We start from the raw sequence: 26845 nt of genomic DNA, 5'->3' as shown, positions 1-26845 counted from the left end.
CTAAAGGAACATCCAGGCAGTAAACACATCTTAGGAGAAAGAAAAATTGCTTCAGGATGCAATTGGCAGACATATTCCCCTCTTACCTCTACATTTCGGTGACACAGTGCCTCAGTGTGTGCTTCTTCACCTACAAAGGGACTTTAACATGGTTCTTATATGAAATATTAGAAAAACCTACACATCATTGCTAAGATATTATTAACTTTTACTTGTAATTAGTTGAGGCTTGGGCATGCTACTGAATTTATCTGATCTTCTATTTTCTTATTTTTGGATTGTTAAAAGAATTAAATCATTTGTTTATTCATTTATCCAAGAAATACTTATTGAGCATCTACTCTGGAATCTAGATGTTACTCATTTGTTGATATGAAGACAGCTGGAAAATACACACTCCTTATCATATATAGCTATAGTTGCAGTTTTAGAATTGCTCATGTGCCAAGGGTTCCAAAATTGGGTTAGACTTGGGAATATAGAGATGCACAAACCATTATGGCCAATAGAAAGAAGGTGACTGACAATGAAACAATGAAAACAAAGAGACAGAGAAAAAAAATAAAGCTGATAATGTTGGTATGAGCCAAACCACACCAGGCCTCAAATCCTGGGATAAGGGGTTGGTCCTTGTACAAAGATCTTTTGGAAATCGTTAAAGGGTATTAGAAAAAGAAATGAGTATCATGAGAATAAATTTGTGGGGCAAGCAGAAAATGGATGAGAGAAGAAATAATAACATAAGGCACCTGGATCAGTGTGGCACAACTTAAGATTCAACAAACATAAGTTTTTACCACTCTGCCTTACTTCCTTCCCCTCAAAAGCAAAAGTTATCATCCTGTCCTTAACCACCTCCTTTAAGGCAGTATTACCTGGTAACTGTTAAGTTGTAACCTAACTCTGTGATTCAATTATCTCCTGGGAGCAAAGATCATTTATTCTTTGGAAAGAGGAAATTAGGAATTAAATTTTATGAGCTAACATAGAAAAGGCTTATGTTCGACAAGAATCATCATAAAATTGTTACACATTTCATATCAATGTACATAATGAAACCCAAAAGAAGTTATGAGATTTAGAAGTCAAATGGTCAAAGACAGATCAATGGTTGAACAAGTATGAAAGATATGCCTTCATAAATATAAGGTGTGTGTCCTTGAAAAGTCCTTGGAAAATTATTGAATCCATTTTTCATAAATTAAATAAGTATTCAAAATAATAAGGACAGTTAATTAGGTATAGATATTGTTCATTAAAATTTACATTTAGGCAAAATATAATTTTTAATTATAAAACAGCTGGGAAAATATTTGCATGTATATCTGTAAATATGAGGACATCTAAACAATTTAATGTGCCTGAACAAAGATATTTCTGTTGAACACATGTCATTAAAATATACAAAAGATGGACAGAGACAAAAACAGAAGTATGTCACCATCAAAGAGTTTCAAGAATACCAGGAGACTAAATAATATTGATGTTTTCAAAAACAAAAATTCTAAGGACTCCCAAAAAGCTTTATTTTGCTGTATTTATATTAAGAAAAACAAGGGAAAAATAAGTCCATTACTGTGTATAAATCTAATAGTCTATCTAGAAGAATAACCTTATAATTAGAAATATGAAAGAAAATCAAAATTCAGAATTAACAGAATTCTAAGAAAGTATCCAGACTTCGAAATGAAAACTGAAAGAACTGGCAGAGCTATTTTTGGTGTTAAAAACAAAGAAACAAAAAACACATCAATCATGAGAATTTTCAGAAGTCTAGAGAGAAGCTAATGTTGCCACTATTTAAAAGACTTATTAGGCTGTATTCTAGAAATGATAAACAAAAAGATTTGTGGTTGGTCCCTAGGAAAAACATCTAGGATAAAAGTTTAAACATGATTTCTTAGCTCTTAATAAGAGGTGAGCATCAGGAGCCAAAATATGTTCACTAAAAACAAGTGCTGAGGGACTTCCAGGCAAGATGGAGGCATAGGTAGATACACTTTGCCTCCTCACACAACCATAGAAAGAATTTACAACCAGATCTCCAAACAAATAACACTCAGAACCATTAGAAAATCGAGCTGTGTAGAAGTCTTACAACCAATGATTTGAAAAAGCTACATTCATCCAGACAAGAAGGAGAGAAAGAGTCATGGAACAAGTGGGAGGCAGTATGGAGAGGAAGGGTGGCAGTGGCAGTGGAGGAGTGGATGGTCCCACATTCATGTATGGTGGATAAAAATCAGAAGGAATACTTTGGGAGCAAGTGATCCCAGCCACAGGCCAGACCACCCAGCCCAGGGTCTCAGCACTGGGAAGATAAATCGCCATTATCTCTGGTTATAAAAACCAGTGGAGGTTGGAGAGACAAAAGAAACTGCTTGATTTTCACCACTTAAGTGACTCAGAATGTACACAAACCCAACTACTCTGGGTTTCACTACCAGGGCAGCAGTTGGAAGGGTGCTAGTCACATACAAGAAAAAGGGCCTGGGAATGGGGTGACTGCCAGGCAAACCTCCAGAAGCCAGTGAGCAGCAATTTCCCCTCTCTGAGCCCTTCCCCTACACAAAGCCACAAAGTGGTGAAGCAGGTTGGCCTGCCTTGGCAGTTACCTAAGTCTCCGCCCCAGAGTATTTACAGATGCCTCTTCTACATTGGTGATACTACTAATACAGGGAGTAAAAGCAGCTCCACCTAATACACAGAAACAAACATAAGGAGGCTGCCAAATTGAGGAGACAAAAAATATGGCCCAAATGAAGGAACAGAAAAAAATTACAGAACAAAAACTAAATGAAATGGAGATATCCAACCTATTAAATACAGGTTATTAAGATGCTAAAAGAACTCATTGAGCACAGCAAAAAAATAAGGGAAGAAATGAAGGTTACACTAAGCAAAATAAAGAAAAATCTACAGGAAACCAAGAGCAGAGTGGATGAAGTTGAGAATCAAATCAACAATTTTGGAACACAAGGAAGGAAAAAACGTTCAATCAGAACAGCAAGAGGAAAAAAGAATTTAAAAAATGAGGATAGGTTTAGGAACTTACAGGACAACTCCAAATGTACAAACATCCAAATCATAGGGGTACCAGAAAAGAAACTTCCCCAATTCGGTAAAGGAAATAGACATACAAGTCCAGGAAGCACAGAGTCCCAAAAAGTTGGACCCAAAGAGGGCCACACCAAGACACATCATAATTAAAATGGCAAAGGTTAAAGATAAAAAGAGAATCTTAAAAGCAGCAAGAGAAAGGCAGAGAATTACCTACAAAGGAAATCCCAGAAGACTATCAGCTGATTTCTCAAAAGAAACTTTGCAGGCAAGAAGAGACTGGCAAGAAGTATTCAAAGTGATGAAAAGCAAGGGCCTACAATCAAGATTACCCTATCCAGCAAAGCTATCATTTAGAATGGAAGGACAGGTAAAGTACTTCCTAGACAAGGTAAAGCTAAAGAACTTCATCATCACCAAGCCATCATTACATGAAATGTTAAAGGGACTTATTTAAAAGAAAGAAGATCAAAATCATGAACATTAAAAAGACAATAAATTCACAACTATCAACAACTGAATTTAAAGAAAAACAAACAAACTAAGCAAACAACTGGAGCAGGAACAGATCATAGGTATGGAGATCATTTGGAAGGTATCAACTGGGAGGGGGAATAGAGAGAATTGAGGGAAAGGTGCAGGCATTAAGAAACATAATTGATAGGAACAAATAGACAGGGGGATGTTAAGAACAGTATAGGAAATGGAGAAGCCAAAGAGCTTACATGCATGACCCGTGGACATGAACTAAAGGGAGATTGGAGGAAAGGGTGGTACCAGACAGAAGAGGATAAAGGGGGAAAACTGGGACAACAGCAATACCATGACCAATAAAATATACTTTAAAAAATCTTAAAAAAAAGACAAACAAACAAACAAAAAAGTCCTTCCCCATGGCTGTTGATTTCTCATTGTGTTACCAAAGAGAAAGATCAGGATCACACAATAGAGTCACTTCGGTTTACTTCCTGGAGACATGGACAATCACCTACTAAAAGAGTATTGTGCCTAATTCAGAAAAGTTCACTGAAGATGGAAAATGAAGATGAACTCTTCACTGCATTCAGTCATACTCAGGACTCCATCTGCTTTGGATTCAGGTTTTTATTCTGCATTTCATTTGAGTGTGAATGGAAAAATCTACTTTAAAGTTCTTCATGAAAATTAGATAATTAGAGAGGCCAACCCATGAAATGTGATACAAATGCCATTTCCTCACATTAGTCTTAATATTTAACACTATCTTTTCTAACAGGTGAGCAATATTACTATCATTTTCTGGATGAAGATAATGTGTAGTGACTTGTAAAAAGACAATTGTGTTTGGAAATAGCTAAGTGATAATCATTGTATAGTCCTAGACTGATAAATCAAGAGAATACAGTTGAAGTTCGAAGACGAACATTGAGGAAAGCACCCATCCTTTTGCAAGAGTTTTAGCTTGGCAGAAAACTGGCCAGTTTTGCTTTAACATTGATAGTGGAGACTGCATTCTTGTCCCTTATGCTCCATTCCAACATGGCTCCAGGGAAGCTGTGCACTGCAGAGCCCTTACATCATCTGTACTATATGTACACTTGGTCAGGCTGTGTAAACTTTGACATGTGGGTGTCAATCTTTCTCATATTTGCAGATGGCTTTATCAGAGCGTGATTAGTTTCCAGAACAAATTTGAGCAAAAGAAAACATTACCTACAGTATGTAAGCCAACAGACCAGCTAGTTTTCAGATTTGTCTATTTACATGGGCACTGGATGTTTTGCTAAGGCTCTCTAAAACTGATGGTAATTGAACAGTGCCAGTGTGTTAGTGGAAGCTGATGAGTTGTAAAGGTTTTATAAACAACCAGGGTGGATTTGGCCATAGCCTTTCTAGTAATGTTTGTTAATCTCCCCAAGCAAGTGTGCACCTAACACAATGTAAATACTCCAGAATTTGGAGGTGTCAATAGTGTAACTTTTACTGTTTGTAAAATCATTCTTTGATATCATCAGTAAGTTTACTGAGTGTCTCATGGCCAAATATAATAAAACCTTAAGTAAGTGCTTGCAGAGAATTAGGGGAAAACGTGTTTTATTTTTACCCCACTGCATGTTTGTTGAAGGATCACAGTAGAGTGATAAATAAAGTGGTGACTGTGCTTGTGTTTAGATTTCTGTTTAGCTTCCAGAAAAGGCTAGTTATTTATATTCCACTTAAAAAAAGAAGTATCTATTTTAAATTGTTAGATGGCTTAGTTTATGTATTTTGTTGAGACTTACTGTAGAACTTCCAGGGAACATCTTTATCGTCCTCAAATTATCAGCATCTAAGACAAAGTTTCTTTGAGATTTACATTAAGTAGAATTCAAGGTGTGAATTTAGGCAGTAATAGCTGTGTTCAGCTATAGAAACGTCCTTCCATACACTTGTTTGTGGGTGTGGCTGTGCTTTCAAATGATGTTGAATAATATCAGATGAGGCCTTCTGTTATTTCTGAGCACCCTTGGGAACCACTAGAGGGCCTATCAATTTGCTAGTGTTTTCTGAACAAGGAGGAAAATTCTTTCTGAATGTCAGAAATCTTTGAAAACAACCCCCCACTCCCCTTTTGGGGGTGTAAAGAATTTTACTGACCACACCCTGAAACTACTTCCTCCCTACTGTTGACATCTATGAAAACTGGAAATCTGTAGCGGGTGCATCCAATGAGACCACAGCCCTCAGGCTTAAAAACCAGCCCCTCTAGCCACAGTATTGATGGATGGCAGAGAAAATAAAGCTGCAGTGACATTTTAAATAGGAATTTGTGAACCACAGATATGAGCATGATTGGTGCAGCATAGCAGCACATAAAATCAATACAAATAACCCAAACCTTAATACTTTGATCCAGGGAAGAGTCTAGCTTTATCAGACACTGGGAGGGGAGCAGCCCAAGGCCACCTGCTCTAGGCATGCTATTGACCTGCTTGCAGAGGCATTAAGCCAATTACAGTCAGGAGGCTTTTTTTTTTTTTTTTTTTTCATCTCTTTCCCCAGAATTTCCTGGAGAAATATGTACGGGGTAAAAAACATCTTGAAAAAACATCCTTCTAGTGACATTGATCGTGTCATAATGTCATTGGAAAAATGAATATTTATGTTTATCTCTCCACGTTTTACAAGTTGTCTCTGTTTTCAAATCTGTTAAAATAATCTGAAGACATACACTGCTGTCCTCTGTGTGGTTTCTAAAGGAGGGGCAAATGTCTTTTGTTTTGTGAGTTGATAATTATACTCTCATTGTTCATTGCAGGAAGGATGTCATTTTCTCTTCTTTGTGGCATAAAACTCTTATGAATACAACTAAGTTTGAGCTACTTGGTTTAATAAAATAAGGCAATATTTAAATAGCAGGGTACTACATCTCACAAAATAGAAAAAAATGAAACTATGAAAATTTATTTTCTTACTTATATCATTCAGTGCTTAGGAGGAAGGCAAATAACTGGATTTTCCAGGCCTGGGTGAGTAGGAAGTAAAATGATAAATTCTTCTTCTATTATTAATTATTTACTTTTTAAAAGAGTAACCCTCTGCTTTTGAATTATATGGGATGTGGGATGTCTGAGCAGAAGATACATCTGTCTGTAACACTGTCTCAATAAACTGTGAAGATATGGAAGAGATATGTGCACACATTTAAGGATGGCTTTGCCTTAGAGCCAAGTGCACCCCAAACCCAGTCTGAATTGTAGTTTCTCCCCTGCTCTCCTCTGTCCCAGAGAAGCCAGGTGCAAAAGTTCTAAAATCGAAAGCTCTCAGAAGACAGAGCCACTGGATTCTGAAACCTGCTGGTCCTATGCAAAAGCATGCATGAACTTGGGGCCCTGCAGGGTGAAATGCCACATGGGGTGGCATTTGTTAATGTGTGTACAGAGTAACTCTGTTTGTTTGTAGGTCCTTAGTAGAAGGGTGTCTGATGTTGACTTTTTGAGGCTAAAATTGTTTGAATTTTCTATCCCAACTCTAAGCTACCTCACAAAAGGCTCATTTTTTGTCTATGCTATTTGTATATTCATTACCTTTTTTTTTGTATTAGCCAAGTCTTCTTTTTTTAAAAAAAAATATTTAATTGATTATGCTATTACAGTTGTCCCAATTTTACCTCTTTGCTCCTCTCCACCCAATACCCCCTATTCCCTCTACAATCCCCCCACTTAGTTCATATCCATGACATATAGGTTTTTTGGTTACTCCATTTCCTATACTGCTCTTAACATCACTCTGTCTATTCTATATCTATCAATTTATACTTCTTAATCCCTGCATCTTTTCCCCAATTCTCTTCCTTCCCCCTCCCAACTGATAACCCTCCAAATAATCTTAATTCTGTTTCTCTTCTGTGTGTTTGTTTAGTTTGTTTTTTAAATCCAATTGCTGATAGTTGTGAATGCACTGCCATTTTAGTGTTCATGGTTTTGATTTTCTTCTTTTTCTTAAGTAAGTCTTTTTAAGATTTCATATAATAATTGTTTGATGATGATGAACTGCTGTAGCTTTATCTTGTCTGGGAAGCACTTTATATGCCTTTCAATTCTAAATGATAATTTCCTGGATAGAATAATCTAGGTTGCAGGTCCTTACTTTTCATCACTTTGAATAATTCTTGCCAGTCCTGTCTAGCCTGCAAAGTTTCTTTTGATAAATCAGCTGAAAGTCTTCTGAGATCTCCTTTGTAGGTAACTCTCTGCTTTTCTCTTGCTGCTTTCAAGATTCTCTTTTTATCTTTAACATTTGACATTTTAATTATGGTGTGTCTTGGTGTGGCCCTCTTTGGGTCCAACTTTTTGGGATTCTGTGCTTCCTGGACTTGTATGTCTATTTCCTTCACCCACTTAAGGAACGTTCTTTCATTATTTTTTCAAATAAGTTTTCAATTTTTTTGCTCTTTCTCTTCTCTTTCTGATACTCTTATGATCTGGATGTTGGTACATTTGAAGTTGTCCCAGAGGCTCCTTATCTTACCCTCATTGTTTTGGATTTCTTTTTTTTTCTTGCTGTATTGATTGAATGATTTTTCTTCCTTAAGTTCCAAATCATTGATTTAAATTTTTTCTTTATCTACTCCACTGTTGGTTCACTGCAATTTTTTATTGTTTTACTCAGTGTAACCTTCATTTGTGCCTGGGTATTTTTTATGCTATTGAAGTACCCAATGAGTTCCTTGAGCATCCTAATAGCCAGTGTTTTAAAATCTGCATCTGATAGATTGCTTATCTCCATTTTGTTTTTTCCTTTTCTGGAGTTTTGTTTTGTTCTTTCATTTGAGCCATATTTCCTTGTCTCATTTTGGCAGCCTCCTTGTGTTCATATCTAAGTATTAGGTAGACTTACTGTGACTTCCTGTGTTAGTAGTGTGGCCTATTGTAGAAAAGCGCACCTGTAAGTTAGATGGGCTGGAGCCTTAAGTAATCGCCAATGCAGGACAACCCATGTGAACTGGGTTGATGGAGTCTTAGATATGATGTTGCCACTCGGTGTCTCTGTGTGGCAGAGGGCTCAGAAAAGGGACAATTCCACTGCTTAGACTCTGGAGTTTTGTCCAAGAGGAGCTGTCCCACAGCTCTTGCCCTGATGCCAAACACTTCAGTTTCTCCCTGTATGCCACTGGTGCCCTTCTAGCTACTGCACCAGTGCTGGAGCTAGAGGGAGTGAGTCTGTGGGCCACATTAGGCTTCCCCAGGTAACCCTAGTGGAAAGTGAAGGGAAAAGTGCATAGTTAGTGTACTTTCTGTGTTTTCCAGTGGGCAGGAAGCTGTGGGCACTGAGGAGCTCACTGGGCCAGCAAGATCTGAAATGTTGGTAAGAGTGTTGTTACCAGATCTCTTAGAGGAGAAAAGAGCAGGCCCTGTGGGTGGGCCCAACCTGATCCATTTAAATAAGAATCTAAAGTCTCAATGCTTATCAAAAGCAAGCCAAGCCTCCAGGCCCTTTTCAGGGTTGTGGATTTCAGTCTGTATCCCGGACCTTTTCTTAGGATTAAATGAAACTTAAACCTGCTAAATAAACATGGGCACAAAAAAATCATTGGGAGTCACTTGGCATCAATCATCACTGCCCCAGTGTTTCTCATCCTGATAGTTTACTGTGGGGAGGGAGCCCTGAGCAGTCAAAAACAAAAGAGAGAGAAAAAGAACGGAAAATAGCAACAGAAAAGCAAATTATTACATTACAAGCTCTGGAAGAAAATTAAATAGAGGGAAACAGTTATCAACAGAAAGATAAAGCCAAAATCAGACAAGAGGTTTTTGTGGTGGAATAAACTGATTTACTGCACTGAGCTCTCTGTGTGGCAGTTATTGCCTTGAACATTTCATTTATTCATTCATATCTTCACACTTTCACTTATCCATTCATTTATTCAACAATGTATTTCAAGTGCAGGGGATGCAATAGTGAACAAGGAGAAGGCCCTGATATAGGAAGTAGACAGAAAAGAAACACGTGAACACTTATGAGTAATATCATGTTGAAAGTGATAGCTACTGTGAAGAAAATACATCCAGAAAGGAGTCAAAGACTCTTTGAGGTCAGCAGGTCAGAGGAGGCCTGTTTGAGCAGGAGGTCCTAGAGCTGAGACCTGAAAGTAGGTGCTATCATGGAATGATCCTGGGCAGTATGTGCCAGAGAAAAGAAAGCAGTTGTATAGACCTGTGAGGAACCTCCATCTTGTGCATTTTGAGGGGCAAAAAAGGGGTCAGTGGGCTGACCTGTACATGGAGTTCTATAAATACAGTGAGTAGGAGCAACTAGTGGTCAGGAATGCCAACTCTTCATTGAAGCCCAAGTCCCTCTTGCTCCTAAAAATCTCAAGTTTTCCACAGATTTTATATATATATACACATATAAAATTGTTGTTCAATCATTGTCCCCATTTTCCCCCATTACTCTCTCCCACCCTATCCACCCCAATCTCCCACATTCAATCCCCCCCAACATTGTCTTTGGTCATGGGTCCTTTATACATTATTTGATGACCCTTCCCCTTCTTTCCCTTCTTATCCCCCTACTCTCCTTATTACTATCAGTTTGTTCTTTATCTCCATGTCTCGTTTTATTTTGCTCACTTGTTTGTTTTGTTGATTAGGTTCCATTTATAAGCAAGATCATATTGTATTTATTTTTCACCATGTGGCTTATTTCATTTAGCATAATGCTCTCTAGTTCCATCCATGCTGTTATAAAGGGTAGCAGTTCCTCCTTTCTTTCTGTTGTGTAGTATTCCATTGTGTAAATCTACCATAGTTGTTTGGTCCACTCATTTACTGATGGGCATTTAGGCTCTTTCCAACACTTGGCTATTGTAAATTGTGCTGCTATGAACATTGGAGTGCATAGGATCTTTTGAATTGGTGTTTCAGGATTATCAGGGTATAATCCCAGCAGTGAAATTGCCAGGTTCAAAGGCAGTTCCTTTTTTAGTTTTTGGAGGAAATGCCATACTGTTTTCCACAATGGCTGCACCAGTCTGCATTCCCACCAACAGTGTATTAGGGTTCCCTTTTCTCCATAACCTCTCCAGCACTTGTTGTCTTCGATTTATTTAGGATAGCCATTCTGACCGGTGAGAAATGTATGTATACATATATGTATGTGTATATATGTATAAAATGCCAAACCCAGAGGCAGATGCAAATCCACTGATAATAAGATGTTAAAGAAATATTGGACTGAGTTCTTTCCTGAAATCAGTCACAGAGCTCTCGCCAGGGGTCTTAGGAGAGCTGTCAGCAGGAAAATTATCTTTAGAAAGACTGCAGGGCAGTGCTCTGCTCTCCAATTCAGGTTTCACCTAAATTTGTTGTTGCCATCTTAAGTAAACATCTGAGTTCCTTAAACCCATGGCCTTTGGGCTTCTTCCTCTGCCAGGAATGGTTTGTGGTATGTGTCCCTGAGTCCCTCCAGGATATGCCCACGTGTTCTAGGCTGGCAAGTAACCATTCTTGCATGTAGTCCTTTGACATCTTCCAGTTCCAACAATCTGCAACGCTTAGATCTCTGAAGCTTACGCCAATTTGCAGGGCAGGTTTGAGTTCCAGAAAATTGTTTGTGCAGATACCCTACCTTTGTCTCCCCATGTGGGACACCTCTGAGACCCTCAGCAGGATAGAATCCAAGTGATCAACAGTAATCATACCTGAGGATGACAAACCTTCTGTTGGCCTTCTTTCCTTCCTTGCCTCATTTCCCCTTCTCCCTCTTGGGGTTTCTTAGCATCACTTCCCAAATAAATGCCTTGTCCTTATATCCTTGTTTCAGAGTCTGCTTTTAGAGAAACCAATGCCAGACATTCCTAAAGTGCTAACTAACATTCATTTTTTATGGCTCTAAAACTTAGAAGTTATGTCTATCTAAACTCTTTCCTTGATTTCCTACACCCCTACCTCTCCCCACAACAGACAGGTTTGGGTCAGGAATCTTCTCAAGAGGTTTGCTCAACACATAGAAGGTATTCAATGCTGCCCCTTAACAAATTAAAATGGTACATCTCTAGATAACTAGCAAATGTAAGGAGTGAGACCTGAGACTACCCCCAGGCCTCCTGCAGAAGCTTCTCTCCAGCACCACCTTCCTTGGCCTCACCTTCTCATTGGGATCCTTCCTCTAGAGGACATATTGATTAGTGCTCCCTGAGGACAGTCCTATTGACAATTTGGCTCTTCTCAGAAAAGTACAGCAAAGCAACCTTTCAGATTTAGGTCAAACTCCATTGCTCAAAGTTAGCTGTTTTACCTGGAAATATATTTTTGGAGGGGATGTTAAATACCAATAAGGATCATTTTCTGAACAATAGTAGACACATGGACCCAAGCACACAATAGATGGAAAAGTCCAACTTTTAATAGTTAAGTCTTGTGTTTCAAGATTTGGCCTTGTCCTTGGTGAAGATATCCTCCCCCCACCTCCCAGAGACTTTCCTCCCCAAGTTAAACTATCTGAGAAATGCAGCACTAAGTCACATTTCTATAATTCAAAGAACAAAAGTCCTTAAAATAGATCTTCATTGGTCTAAACATGAAATATTTCACCTGCAAAGAAAGCAGATTATTTTCTTGGTCTGAACCCAAAGTAAATGGATTTATATTCATTGAATTTTAAGAGGAATGTGTCTCTTTCAAATCTGTACTAGTTCAATGTTAACAAAGAGCTGATAAGACATTTAGTGACTCATTAGTGTTTTTTAGAAGACATGTCTACAAGAGGTCTACCTACTGAGTGGTGTAAGCATGTTTCCCAGAAACTAAAACCATACAAACACAGATTTTTTTCCTGCAAACAAATCAGAACAACAACAACAAAAAGATTCTGCAATAAAAGTTTGAGGTGTAACTTCTGGGATCTTTGGAAAAAGAAAGATGCTCTGATGGCCATATTTCTCAAGACCACTGGAAAAGTACTGGTACTGTTAGGCGTCTGCTAAATGTTTAAAGGGATTCATAACATTCTAGGTGGGGAAAATAACTGGAAAAGTCAATTGTCAAATCCTCCCAGTGAACAGTGGGACTCTACGCTGAGCTTCCCAATTAGGTGAAGAGGTGAGATCAAGACAATGGAAGACTAGTGTGCCCAGGTTTGTTTATTTTCTATGACATATGGATGCATGAAATGAGGTACCAATGTTCTGTGGCGTGCTGAATGGGCTGCTAATAAATTTATTTTTATTTAAATTCATGATGCTACTTCAGACAAATTTCAATAGTGGAGTTGGTAACTGAACTTGCCGCACTGGTGAGCACACATATCCACACTGTCATGAAGGCTGAGAGACAAAAGTCTAAAGACAGGAGGGAGAAAAACTGTAGAGAAAAGGGACGAGAATATAGTAATAGTCTCCATTGTGACAAGGTCCAGGCAAAAGCTGGAGACCATTGTAAATGAAAGTCCCAGGCAGGTGCTCAGAGAGAATAGCTGTTTTGCACACAAAGAAAGCTCATATTAAAACCACTGTGTTTATTGTACAATTATATTTACTTTTAATATCTTCTAGGCATTATTCACATGATTCATTATTGCCCAGCAAATATTTTATTTTATATAATGAGGGATTGATTCTTCATTCTGTTCCCACCAAACATCAATGCCCTCAGAATTAGGGAAACTGACACAGTTACTGAGTCCAATTCTGAAAGACTTTTCCCTGACAGTTTATAACCTATTGGGTAAATAAGGAAATAAAGCTAAGAAAACTTGGGCTCTTTCCTATCTGATTCTATGTGTCATTTTAGTCTATAAAGCACTGAATCAAACTCAAGTTTCGTATGGCAGAGGGAGAGATTGAGCAGAGCAGTGGTCAAGGGCTTCTTCATGTTACATAGCACCAGACTTATTAGCCCCTGTCCCTTAAAAATAATCGCAATGGAATAAACCCTCATTTATTTAATAAGTAAATTTTGTAATTATAAAAATGTGACAAGTTTTCTGGAAATTACATTGACACTAACCTTGAAGAAACTACCATTTATTGGGTTTTAATATGGCATTTTTAAAAAGTATTCACAATTAGCCCTGGCTGGCGTGGCTCAGTGGATTGAATGCTGGCCTGCAAACCAAAGGGTGACTAGTTCAATTCCCAGTCAGAGCACATACATGGGTTGTGGTCTCCAGTAGGGGGTACATGAGAGGCAACCACACATGGATGCTTCTCTCCTCTTTCTCCTTCCCTTCCCCCTCTCTATAAATAAATAACTAAATAAATAAATCTTTTAAAAAATGTATCCACAATTATCTGAAAAGGTTATTAAAATACCTCTGACTTTCGCAAAAAGAGCCCAAAGTATAACTTCAGCCCAATACTTAATGTCAAATAATATGACACAACACACTGAATGCAGAAGCAGATATAAGAATCCAGCTGTCTTTAAGACAGATATTAAGTAGCTCTATAAAAAGGTAGAAAATGCCACTCTTCTCCTTAAATGTTTTTGTTTAGAAATATACAGTTTTTAAAAAAGTGTTATACATGTTAACATTTCATGGACAAATTATAGATATTTCAAGATAAATTAATAAATAATTTTTTATACTTTCTCAATTTCAAGTTCTAATTTACTAAATATCACCATAGATAGGTGTAGCCCACATAAATAAAAGCTCTTTGGGGACTTCAATAATTTTAAGACTATAAAGAGGATCAAAGATCAAAAAGTTTAATAACCACTGATATCTAAATTTTCACCCAACTTAGCTTTATAATGAAACGTAGAGCCTTTGGTCTACCAAGTTTTGTCAGTTTCAACAAGAGAAAAGTCAAGATCTTGAAGGAACCTCTGAGGAGTTTCCACACCCATGTTTTACCTGAGCTCCAAGCCTAGTCTTTTGACAGAAAGCATTTCCGTGGGCTCAGCCAAGTCTGTACAGCGAAGCAAAGACTTAGTCTTAATAATCCTTCTAATCAGTCCCTTTCCTTTTAAGGAAGGGACTCCTATGGTTAGATGAGTGTGTAAGGGAAAGGCATGCATATGTCAAGTACCAAGAACATGTTTGTTGTGTGGTCTGTCTCCTCACACAAGATTTCTCTAACACCTCACACAAATAAAGGCTACCCAAAAGAATAGGTGTAAAGTAAGTCACGATCCCCAGCCCCGCTCTGCAGGAACTAATGAAGAAAAAAAAAATCATGGCAAAAGTTGCTTCTAAGACTCTATCTGCATTTATTTGTATTCCTTGAGATGGGTGAGTAGGAGCTGGAAGATATGCTAGCAGGATGCTCTAAGCACCCCACTGTCATGTCCTACAGGGAGAAATACCCTGTTTGCTCATCTACAAGTACTAGAGTCATCCAACCACTTATTCCCCCGCCCATTCTCAAATTATTAAAAGGTCAGTGCTTTTGATTGATCTATAATCTCCTCAAATTGCTGTTGCTGCTTCCTGGAGCAAGCAAAAGTTTCATATATATCATTTTCTATAACTAATGTGGACAAAGAGTAGAGGTACTTGATAGGTCCCCAACTGCAAAAGAGATGCTCAAACTGAGAAATTCCAGAGCGGATAATAATTATAACCTGAAAACACAACATTGTCAATAGTGGAGTTGACAGCTTGGCTGTTGGAGTTGGTCAACTTTGCCAAGACCAAGTATTCCATTCCTCACTTTTAGTAATGCCAACAACCTAAATCCCTTAGTGAATCTCATTTCAAAATACCCACCTGGAAAATTGTTAAAAGGGACTATACCAGACTGGAGGCCAAACCTAGGCATGTGTCCTGACTGGCAATCAAACCCATACCTTTTCCGCTATTGGAAAGTGCTCCAACCAACTTACCCACATCATACAGGGCTTCTAGTATCTGCTTTTCCATCAGGTGATAAAACATCTTGAGCCCGGGCTAGTGTGGTTTAGTGGATTCAGTGCTGGCCTGCAAATCAAAAGGTTGCTGGTTTGATTTCCAGTCAGGGCACATGCCTGGGTTGTGAGCCAGGTTCTCAGTTGGGAGTATGTGAGAGGCAACTGATTGATGGATCTCTCACACATCAGTGTTTCTCTCCTACTCTTTCTCCCTCTCTTCCCCTCTCTCTGAAAATAAATAAAATCTTAAAAAAAAAATCTTGAGAGCAATTTGCTGCTTTGATTCTCATCCAAAGTCTGCATACTACTGTCTACATGATGTTTTCTTACATTTCAGGTTTTCAAGTTATAAAACATTTAAGTTATATGTAAAATGGTACAGATAATTTGCTGATTTTAAAGGAAAATAGCAAAACTAAATAAAGCCATTTCTATTCCTCATACCACAATGCTTCATCAGTTATACGCTTTTTCTTTTTAAAATTAGACTTGCATTCATTTATTCATTCAACAAAATTCAAAGCACCTTCTAAGTAATGGGATTTAAAAATATGAGAGAAATATTTCAAAATGCAGCCAATGGGAAATACGACAGAAAAAGTCACAGTCAATTAATAAATATAAATTGATGCTATATGAGGTAGCTATTTTTAATGTACTATCTTTTATAGATGATTTGTTAAAAAAGAGATTCAGTAACTTGTCCAATGTTACACTTAGTTTTTCCAAGAATGAAATAAAAGAAATATTTTTCCCCTGCTGCCAATCCCCAACTGGATACAGTATTTCATAAATATTAGTTTCTTTCCCTTTTCTCTGAATTCAGATCCTAGTCATCTTCCTCTAATTTCTATTTTATTCTCTCCTCAGTTGTTATATAGAATTGAGATTTTTTGATGAAATAGACCTGCTGACTTGGTCCAAAGAGTAGAGGTGATGAACACTTCTGGCTCCAACTGAATGTAGCTGACAGATAACTCCCAGCTCCTGGGGACTATTTTTAAAGAGATACACCTGCTTAATGTGGTTAAGGAGAGATCTATTTCTGTATAGAGAATTGCCATAAATCACAAAGGGATAAAAGCATTTAAAAACAAAAAGCAGGCAACAATTTTTGAGTAATTGAACCTAGTTTTGGAAAACAAGAAAGTTTTGTGTCAGTCCTTGTCTTTCAAACATTATGCTCTGTTTGGTTAACCTATACAAACATCAGGACTCTGATGTAAGAAGGACTTTTCTTTTTGTACATTATACATAAATGTCTTTAATATTTCAATTTAGGAATGTATTGGTTGAGTCTTTGTGGATAAATTTGGCATAACTCTGAAATGATTTTTTCTTCAAAAAAAAAAATAGAGGGAAGGAGTGGGGAGAGAAGGGTCAGAGGCTCATAGCAGAACAACCATCCCTCCCTTCCTCCAAAAAAGAATGTTTTCCTGGCAAAAGAGAGTAGTTGAGGGTCCAGCCAACCTTTAGCCAGCTGACCTCTGGAGCCCAGGTAAATGTACCTTGAGCCAGGCAGGGGCAACAGCAGTTGAACTGACCGGTTGCAAATGAAGTTTCTTTCCTGGAATTTCAATAGCAATAACCAACCAAACAAAACTCCCACATCGCAGGTAAGAATCACAGCTGGGTTCTGGCCACTTGCTCTAGTTCTCCTTTCTTTTTTGCCCTTTCTAAAATGCCTTGATAAAGACCAGGTAATAGTCTAGATTAGGAACCAACTTTCCTTTCATTCATGGGCTGTAGAAAACAAGCAAGAAGTGCTTCATGAGTTGGTTGGAAAACTGTGTAGAAGTAGAGGCTGCTGCTTCTGGTTTCAGTTCATTTCCTCTTTATCTTTTCTCTTCCCAGTCCCTATCCCTACATCTGTAATTACAGCTCCATGAAAAGATTTCACACACACCACACACATATGATACACCCAACACACACATCACATAGCATACACACATATACATCCAACACACATAACATACATATACCACCTACTGTATACTTATCACACCACACATACCACTACTACCATCGCTATAATATCCTAGGTACATGCACATATACTACCCTACACATACACACAGCTCACACCCTCCCACATACATGCACACATCCAGGACACACACCACCCTATGCATATAAACCTCATAACTATCCACACATACCACACACATACAATGTATACACTATACACCTCATTTATCACACGTATAACATATACCACAGGTACTAGCACCACATTATTATCCCAACCTGTACACATACACATATCACACACACTTATATGCATATGCTACACATACCACACATCAAGACACACCCACATACACATACCTCATACACCACAACACACCTCCACCTCAGACACTTCCACACAAAACTCACACCACTCACCACACACACATACATACATACATACACTCTTACCACCCCTCCGCACTCACACCTCCAGGTTCCTTCTGTGTTTTCTGAGTGTCTTTGTGATAGTTCTGTTGATTGTCACCACACATGGCTTTGTGTTATAGTTATTGTTATTTCCTCCCAACTTTTTCTTATTCAGTGCTTAAGCAGTTTCTATGTCTGGTTAATTTTTGTTTTGCACAAATTGCTGTCAGATGTACAGTGGCTTCAGTGAACATTGGGTGAATTAAACTTAATACAATAAAATTGTAGTTAAACAGATGGAGAACGTAAAAAAATAAATGGACAGCAGTAAGGATTTCATAGGCCATTAGGGAAGGAGAACTGGGAATTTTCTTAACTCTGTTATGGAAAAGACTCATTATCTAACTGACTGCATACCAACTGTGACATAGATCTCAACTTGTAGGAAACAAATACCTGTGCTGGACCCAGCCACACAAAGGTTTACTCTGATGAGAGCCTTAAGGAACCGGGAAAGGGAGTTCAACCATAAGCAAGGAAGCTGTTGCCCCTGAGGTCTAGACAAGCCAGTCCAAGGGCTTGAATATCAGAAATCACAAGGGGCCACTACAGGTCTTAGAGCCAAGGTAAAATATAATTGAGGCTGCACTTTAATAATGGACCGTTAGGTATATTTAAGTGGAAAAATCTTTACATTTTGCAAATAAGCCAGGGATGCATCGCCTGCCTCATCAGAAATTCCACACACGGCTTGATGTGCTCACAAATTCACAATTCAGAATTAATTGGTTTGTAGGCTATGCATTTAGGTCACATCACCCAGACACTCCATTTCTTGTGGTAAAAAGAAATTAAGTCAATTTTCCCCCACCAGACCCTCTGCTTTCATCTCACAAGCCTGGCGATCAGTCCCCTGCATATGCAGGAGGAAGACAACCTTTAAAGGCATTCTCATTATTTTTCAGGGAGATGTCATTAAGTACTGTAAACATGTCTTGAATGAGTCCATGTCACAAAGACTGCAAAGCATTTATAGAATAAAAACCTATAAGTGCCAAACTGAGATAAAACAGTGGAATGGAAGAGAAAGAGGGAAAGTGAAATTTAAAAAAAATGTCTTTGTGATCAACAAGTTGAGTTAAAGTTGTGGACTCTAAGGTAAATTTACCCTTCTACAAGCTTTGACTGCATAGAGGAAAGCAGGGAAGGAATCCACATGGTCTAAGGGCCCACTCTCCCTATTCCCAGGCTCCTGGCAGACATCACTAATCCATCATACACATATTACTCTCTGACTTTACAACTGGCAGACATCACTAATTGATCACATTCATCTTGCCCTCTGATTCATATCTGGCTGACACTGCTCATCAATCACACCTGTCTTGCCTGCTGAATTCATACCAGGCCTCAGAATTCTTGGCAATAAAGCAGTTCAGTCAAATAATTTAAATTGCAGTTGAAATTTATTGATGTTTCTGTTGGTGAAGGGCTCATGTATCTTTATTTGGAGTCCATGATATTACACTGTTACAAGGAGGATGATTGGCCAAGACGAGTTGAGCACACTATCTTAGTTGAACATTGCCTTATTTGTTATTTTACTATGCATTCATGTTTACATTTGAGTTAAGGAGACAAGATACTCAGATGTCTTTTTTAGTTTGAATTCATGAGAGTTGACACTGTGAGTACACCCAGGCCCCAGGACAATGTCTGCAATACAAGGTACATGGAATTGAAAAGGATCAGTGTGTTTATTTTCAAGGAAGTATAGTACCATCAAGGCTGTCCTTTGGGGTTCTGCCTTCAGCTCCCAGAAACCCTTTGTCCACCTCATGAAGACAGCAGAATGATCTAGGAATTTATATGCCCCCAGGGCCATAGATTGGCAGTGTTAAATTACAGCCACACTGTCTTGGGGTGGGAAAATTCTGAGGCACATATTAGGCTCCAAAGTCCCAAAAGGTCAGACCAAATGTACCTTCTGCACAACTTTGAGATCACACATTTGCTTGGTTTTCCCTTTCCTGTCCTGCTTCTCCCATTTCCTCACCATCACTGGGAATACTTTCTTAATGCATTGTCACTTACACATGAATTTTCATCTTGGGCACAGAAAGAACTGTAGATAGTAAGCTCTTACAAGCACAATGCAAACTTCACTTGTGTTTGTTCACAAGTGCACCATACCTGCTCATTGGACTCCACTTGACTTCTTCTCCCATAATATGCCTGGCCAAGTCTGTACCCCGGAGAGCAAGGGGCTAGAACAGCTAGGGCAGATCTGATGGACTCTACAAGTGTCCTCCCTTGGTGAGGATACACATCATATGCCTAACCATCAAGGAGCTCCATGCAGACTTTGTACCTGGGAGCCCTAAAAGAAAGGTCACCATATCAGCTGACACCAAACCACTAAAGACTATCCAAAATATTTCCAGGAGTAAGCATAAGTAGAAACTATAGGGAACCCCCTGTCTCTGGTAAGAATTTTTGGAAAAAGTTTTAGGTATATAAAAATACCATCTGAAGAAAGTAGATTAAAACAAATTTAACTTACAAATTTAAAAATTACAGTAGGCTATAATATGCTTCATTTAATCTTAAATGCTAATCATGGTATTTGTGAAGCTAGTAAGTAATTTAAAAATAGTTTTAATTATTTTATTTATTGTATTTCATTGGTACAATAATTTGTTCTGGTGTTAACTAAAGACACATCAGTAACCTGAAGGCACAACGCCTTATTCAAAATGGGTCAATTGTAAAATTTACCATACAGCCTATGATACTCTTTCAAAAGACCCCAAATAATTGAGCTCTTCATTTGTTTAAAACAGTTTAAAGTCAATCAGAAAAGGCAGGTGAAAGAAATAGGTAAAAAACATCTGCAGTCAAAATTACAATGAGACAAGGAGACAGCAGGATCCGATGTTCTGAAGCTGATGCAGGGAGAAAATTTGTGTTTTCTGGAAGGGTAACATTCAATACACACCAGCATTGAAAGGTTATCATCTACTTGAATTTATACTTACATTTTTTTGCATTTATTTATTAAACAGTGGTCTTGTTCACAGGGTACAATTTTCATTTCTTTGCTACACTGAACCTCTATTCCAACTGTGGTCTTTGCCTGCAATTCCCCATTACAGCATTCAAGACTTTTCAGAGCCCTCTGCCTGAATCAGTCTTCCACTTACCCACTCTGGAGAGAATGCATTGCCCCAGCTGCTCCAGTTACTATTGGAATGTCAGAACACAAAAACCTTACTTTTTCATCTTTGTTAGCCCCAGAGTGTTGCTCTCAGAGTTGAAAGTTGAAGTTATGAACTGAAAAGACCTGCTCCCATATTTTCACATGAGAGAAACTAGAGTCTTATACAACTTGTCCCTCCCTGCCAGCCAGCACTCTGATGCTGAAACATGGCCACCTGAGCACATGGCATGTTGTGTTCACTCCAGACTCCTGGTTTTTTTTTTAAACTGCAGTGCATGTACAGTAATCACATGTTCTGAGGCCAGTAATATTTAGTCTTTCTAGAAGTTCTTTGTGTCTTGTTTTCCATCTGGAGCATGGCTCTCTACATCAGAGCTGAGATTCTTCATCTAGAGTCTATAATCTGGGAAATCCTAAAACTGAATGGATATTTTTCTTTTCAAGAAGTATGGAAAACTTTCAGTAGATTCTGAAAGGGGTCTGTATGCATTTTCTAGTGCTACTGTAACAAATTAGAAGCTTAAAATACAAATTTCTTTTGTGACGTTTCTGTAGTTAAAGTTCCAGCATTGGCCTCATGAGGCTAACATCAAGATGTGGCTAACATCAAGATGTAACATCTCCATTCCAGCTTCTAGAGGTAGCCTATGTTTCTTGTCTTATGGTGCTGTTTATCTATCTTCAAAGCTTTCAAGGGAGGAGTAAGAATGGCATAAGTCCTTCCACTGTATCCATCTTCTGTAGTTTCACCTTTCTCTGAATTCTCCTTTTCTGCTTCCCTCGTCCAGTTTTAAGGATCCTTGTGATTTCATTAGGCTACCAGAATACTTTCCTTAAAAAAATACCAAAAATTGTGTAATAAAATGTAATTTGTACTCATTCCTCAATAATTCATCAATATGTTATTTATTAAGTATTTGTTGAGCATCTACACTATGCCAGTGTGCTTAGATGGTAAGATACAATTATAAACAAGAGAGGTATAGGGTAATTACTATCCTGATTTGCCCACAACAGGGATTTCCTGAGATGCAGGATTTTCAGTGTTAAATCTGGGACTGTCTAGGTTTAAACTACGACCATTGATCACTCCAGGTGTGGTTGTTGCCATGAGGAGTTCATAACCCAGTGAAGGATATGAACAAAATGCAGTCATATGTGCTTCAAAGGGAAGAGAAAAGGGGCTCAGACAGACATGTACAGAATGAATGGTACACCTTCCTTTGCCAGCACCCCTTTGGGATAATACTGACTGAACTCTAAATACATGACAGACACTGGCTAACTGCTACACACATGACCTTGTTTAAACCTTGGAACAGCCATTTGAAGCACGGGCAACCATTGCCTGCAGTTTGTAGAGGAGAAAATAGAGATAGAGAAATAACTAGCCTAACATCACACAACTACTGTCTTAGAAAGAGACATAAGGAATCATGAGTAAGCAGTTTATTAAGGAAATGCTCCCAGAAGCGAACTGTAAGAGAGTTTAGAGAGCAGGATATGAAAGGGAAAAGAAGACACAAAGTATGAGATTTCAGGAAAAGTTCCAGAGAGGACACCTTTATCCTAATTCAGCAGGGGAACTGCAGGGTATAATTCAACCCTCAGTTTCCCCTGACAGAAAGTGGAATTGGTTCTCCCACACATTTAGTTGTCAGGCTATGGGTCACTGGGGGTATGTAAAACTCCAGGCATTTCTGACTCACTCTCTTGTATGGAAAAAAGTGCTTGCTGCTCAAAATCTGGCTGCTGAAGAAGAGTCACAGTTGGGAGCTGTAGGATCAGAAACACCAAGGTTGAGAGAAAGAAGCCATTCCAAGGTGGTCTGTGTGGAGTGTGAGTAGCTTTCATGTCAGCTAGTAAGAGGTAAAGTACACTGTGAACTCAACCTAGTAAATTCCAAAGTAAGGTAGCTAATCTCTTCTTCCATTCCATCTACATTCATGTCCTTACATTTTCTTTTCTTTTTTAAAATTTATTTATTTATTTATTTTTTCAAATACATTTGTCTCTACCTTCCCCCCACCACTTTCCCTTGCCCCCTCTACCCTCTCCCTCCCTAAATCCTTCCCCTTTGGTTTCACCCATGAGACCTTGCTATATGTTCCTTGACTTGCCCCTTCCCTTCCTTTTCCCCTACCCACCGCTCCCTCCTTCCCTCTTGTCTCTATTGGTTTCTTTTCCTTTCAGTGTTGCTGGTCTTATTTTCCTTGCATCTTTGTATTCACAAGGACTATTGACACAAGTACTAAAATTCAAAGTGTGTTGCCATTCAGAATTAACAACCAGTGTAGCATTGTGGTTTATAGGTATATTACATTTATTTCCCTCTGACACTTGACTTATTAACAAGACTAATTGGTATGTCACTGATAAGATTATAAAGATTGACTACAACTACCTGGATCTCAGTGATGTTTCAAATGACTTTCAGACATCTTAATCCATCTTAAAATTTTCATACACATATAGAATGTAGTTATGTCAATGTCTTTTTATAAATGGGAGACTAGGAGGCAGTATTGCATCTTTTCAGAATTATTATAAGAGTTGTAGCCCTTAATTTCAGACATCAGAAGGTTCTCTTATTCACTGCAAATATGATGTTTTAGTGTGATCTTGGCTCTTTACTATATGAAAGAGGAGATTCTCTATAGGCTCGAAATGGAAAGTGCAAAGTTAATAACCCCTTGTGGACTACCACCCTTATGCTTTCCTCGAACTTTAGAGATGTACTTTACTGAAAGTGTCATTTACTTAAATGAAATCAACATATAAATGGTGATGACTGCTGTTTCTGAATTTTGTGCTAGACATAGCAAAAATGGGAAAACAAACAAACAAAATCTTAATGTAGTCACCCAAAAGTCTGAAAGAAAAAGTGGGTCATCCGAATGGTGATTAAGAATCACCAACCTCTTTTGTAATTGTGTGTGTGTCCTATGCATGTTTGGAATAAGCCATTCTCAAGCCCAAAGATTACTGTTCAAATCTGTCAAAAATTTATGTATTTGTATTACTTAGGACTAGGTTTGGCTGCGAGAAATAGAGAACCACAGTGGGCGACTGAAACAAGAAAGAAGTTTGTTTCTCTGAGACATAAAAAACCCTTATCTCTTCCAGAAATTTCTTGCAGCTCATCAATCAACTATCTTTAATCTATGTCCCTGGTCTTCATAATCCAAGATGGCAAGCTATATTTTCTTTTCAGGCAAGAGGCTAGATCAACTGTTTTTAAAGGAAGGCGAGCAGCTGTGTAACACCTCTGCTTGTATCTTATTGGCCTGACCTTGATCACATGGCTAAACCCAGCCCCAGGAGTGACTCAGAAATGTAGTCTTTTACATGGATAACCAAAGACCCTGATAAAAACTGCGGATATATTACTGTGAACAAGGAGTGAAGGGGTCTCAGAGGATAAAAACAGTCTCTGCCACAAGTATTTATGGTAATTTCTAAACATGTCAGCATGGCTAATTCCTGTTTCTTTTACCTCTCACCTTGCTTATTCCAGGGTGAGAATTAAATCTGAGATTAACTCTAATTGTAATGTTGAACAAAGTCCTTTTGAATATGTAAAATTAATCTGTGGCAAAACTGGGTCTCTCTAAAAGGACTAGATTCTGAAATGAATAATTTTATTGCTTCAGGAGCAAAAACCCTCCTCACATCCAGTGATTTATCCATATTGAGGCAAAAAAAGCCCTGCTTTCTCCTGCCACCACTGGGTCAGTACTGAAGAGTCATCCCACCTTCAGAATTCCCATAGGTTATCTAAGGCTTCCTTGGGTCTATATCACAGTTAGGCTCCCTTTCTCTGCCCACCCTGTTTCAACCCCAAGCTTACCCCTTCAAAAAGATTTCCCAATAAACCAGTCTACACCAATCTCCATCTCAGAAGCTGCTTTGTGGGACAGGAATGAATCAAAACACGAGCTGAAATCCATATTAGATCACTCTTCAGTCATATTTATTGCACTTGTCAGCTGTCTTTATAGTGCTTTTGTTGGCACACCATGCCAGTCAGTAAACACCTCTCTACATCTGACAGAGAATGGCTCTGCTCAGCTTTTCTCTCCCATTCTGGGAATCCTTCCAGATATTCCAGGAACCCTCTTTGTGGGAGCAGATACTCATTGGGTCATTATAATCTTTAGAAAGAATATGCTATAACAAGGAGAGTGGGAATCTGGCTACCTGAGTTCCACCTCTGCTCTGCCATATCCAGGCAGTGTGATACTGGCTGAGTCAATGTTATCCTCTTTAACATGAGGATAACAACCTCTGCTTCACAGAGTTATTGAATTAAATAAGCTAATTTAAACCACCAGCTTTTCAATACTTTCCTGCCCATTTCTTGTATACCCCAGGCTAAAGTAGAATTTACTTGCCCAAGTGGTCAAGGACATGCTTTGACTTTCTAACTGAACACTGCAAAGTTCAGAAGATCTTCAAAAGAAATATTCAGAACAACCTCACTACATTGAGACCTCTTATTTTTTTGGTGTAGGCGAGCCTTTTTCTGTAGTTCATGACCACTCTGCCACAATGTACATCTGTCATAGTTTAGTTTTTGACCTTTTGTGACTATTCCAGTTGCTTCCAAGTGCTGGATTATTCTTCTGCCATTCATTACCTCCAGTTCCAGAAATTCTTCTCAGCTCAGAAAAACATGGAGGTTTAAGGTGCTCATTCTGAGAACATCAACGAAACCACTGATGTAAAATCTGCTCAACTGGGAAAACTGAGAAAAGCAAGTTAAAGCAGTGAGTCCTCAAAGTAGGGTCCCTCTACCAGGAACATTAACATCAGCTGAAAACTTGTTAGAAATGTAAATTCTGGGGCCCCAATCTGGACTTAACTAAATCAGGAACTCTGAAAGCCAGACTCAAAAACCTATGTTTTAACCAGCCCTCAAGAGGAATCCTGTAAAATTTGAGAAAATTTGAAAGTTATTTACATATTTTATATAATAGTCTTTGGATAAGTGGTTTACAATTATTTCTCCCAGTGTGTAGCTAGGGGAGGTGTCCCAAAGGATATAAATAAGAGGGTTTTCCTTGAGAGTCTTGAACTAACATTAAATCCCCTCACCCATATGCAAGCGAATGTTTGGGGGCTTACCTTAATACAAACATTTTTTCTAATATTGATCCTATGGTTTTGAAAAAAACTACACATTTGTAAAAATATTAGAATAAATTAATACTAGATAAGACAAATTTTTTCCTACCTGTCCTCAGCATTCCAACAACAACAACAACAAAATTGGTTCTTAAACTTTTAAGCCACATGACCTGGAAATTACTCCAGCTCCAGCTGCTGACAGTGAATCTGACCACACTGCAGGCAATAAAGAGCTAGCTAACCTGCCTTTATTTGCTTTCTGCTCAAGATAAACATTTATGGCTGGGTATATTGATTAATGCCATATCACTTCCTTCCTCACACTTTCACAAAGGGAACAGGCTCTCCTTGGGTATTCAAACCTTTGTGGGGCTCAAGAGATGCCAAGTGCTCCTACAGTTATGATCTGTGAGCTTCAAGAAGCTACAAGACCCACTCTGCCAGGGAGAGCCCAGTCAGTACCCCAGAGCTGATTTGAGTATTAGTGATGCTTTTTCCAGTGAGAATCAATCAGGGAGAAAATTGTTGTGACACAGTGAGATGAGGAGTCCACAGTAGGATGCATAGGGTTTTAGAAAGTGACGTTGTTCAAGTACAGAATCCCTGCTAAAAATGTCTACATTTCTCATGATCTAGAAAATAAACTACAAATAAACCTTGCATTTATTGAACTTTTGCTTTTTTTTCCGCTTTTTTTTCTATTTTTGCTAATTGGAAAGCAGGGCTAGAGAGACATCAG

This window comes from Pteronotus mesoamericanus, unplaced genomic scaffold (assembly GCF_021234165.1).
Source record: "Pteronotus mesoamericanus isolate MK-2021 breed Mesoamerican mustached bat unplaced genomic scaffold, CSHL_Meso_final contig_245, whole genome shotgun sequence".
NCBI lineage: Eukaryota > Metazoa > Chordata > Mammalia > Chiroptera > Mormoopidae > Pteronotus > Pteronotus mesoamericanus.
Note: the sequence above shows the minus strand (reverse complement) of the source record.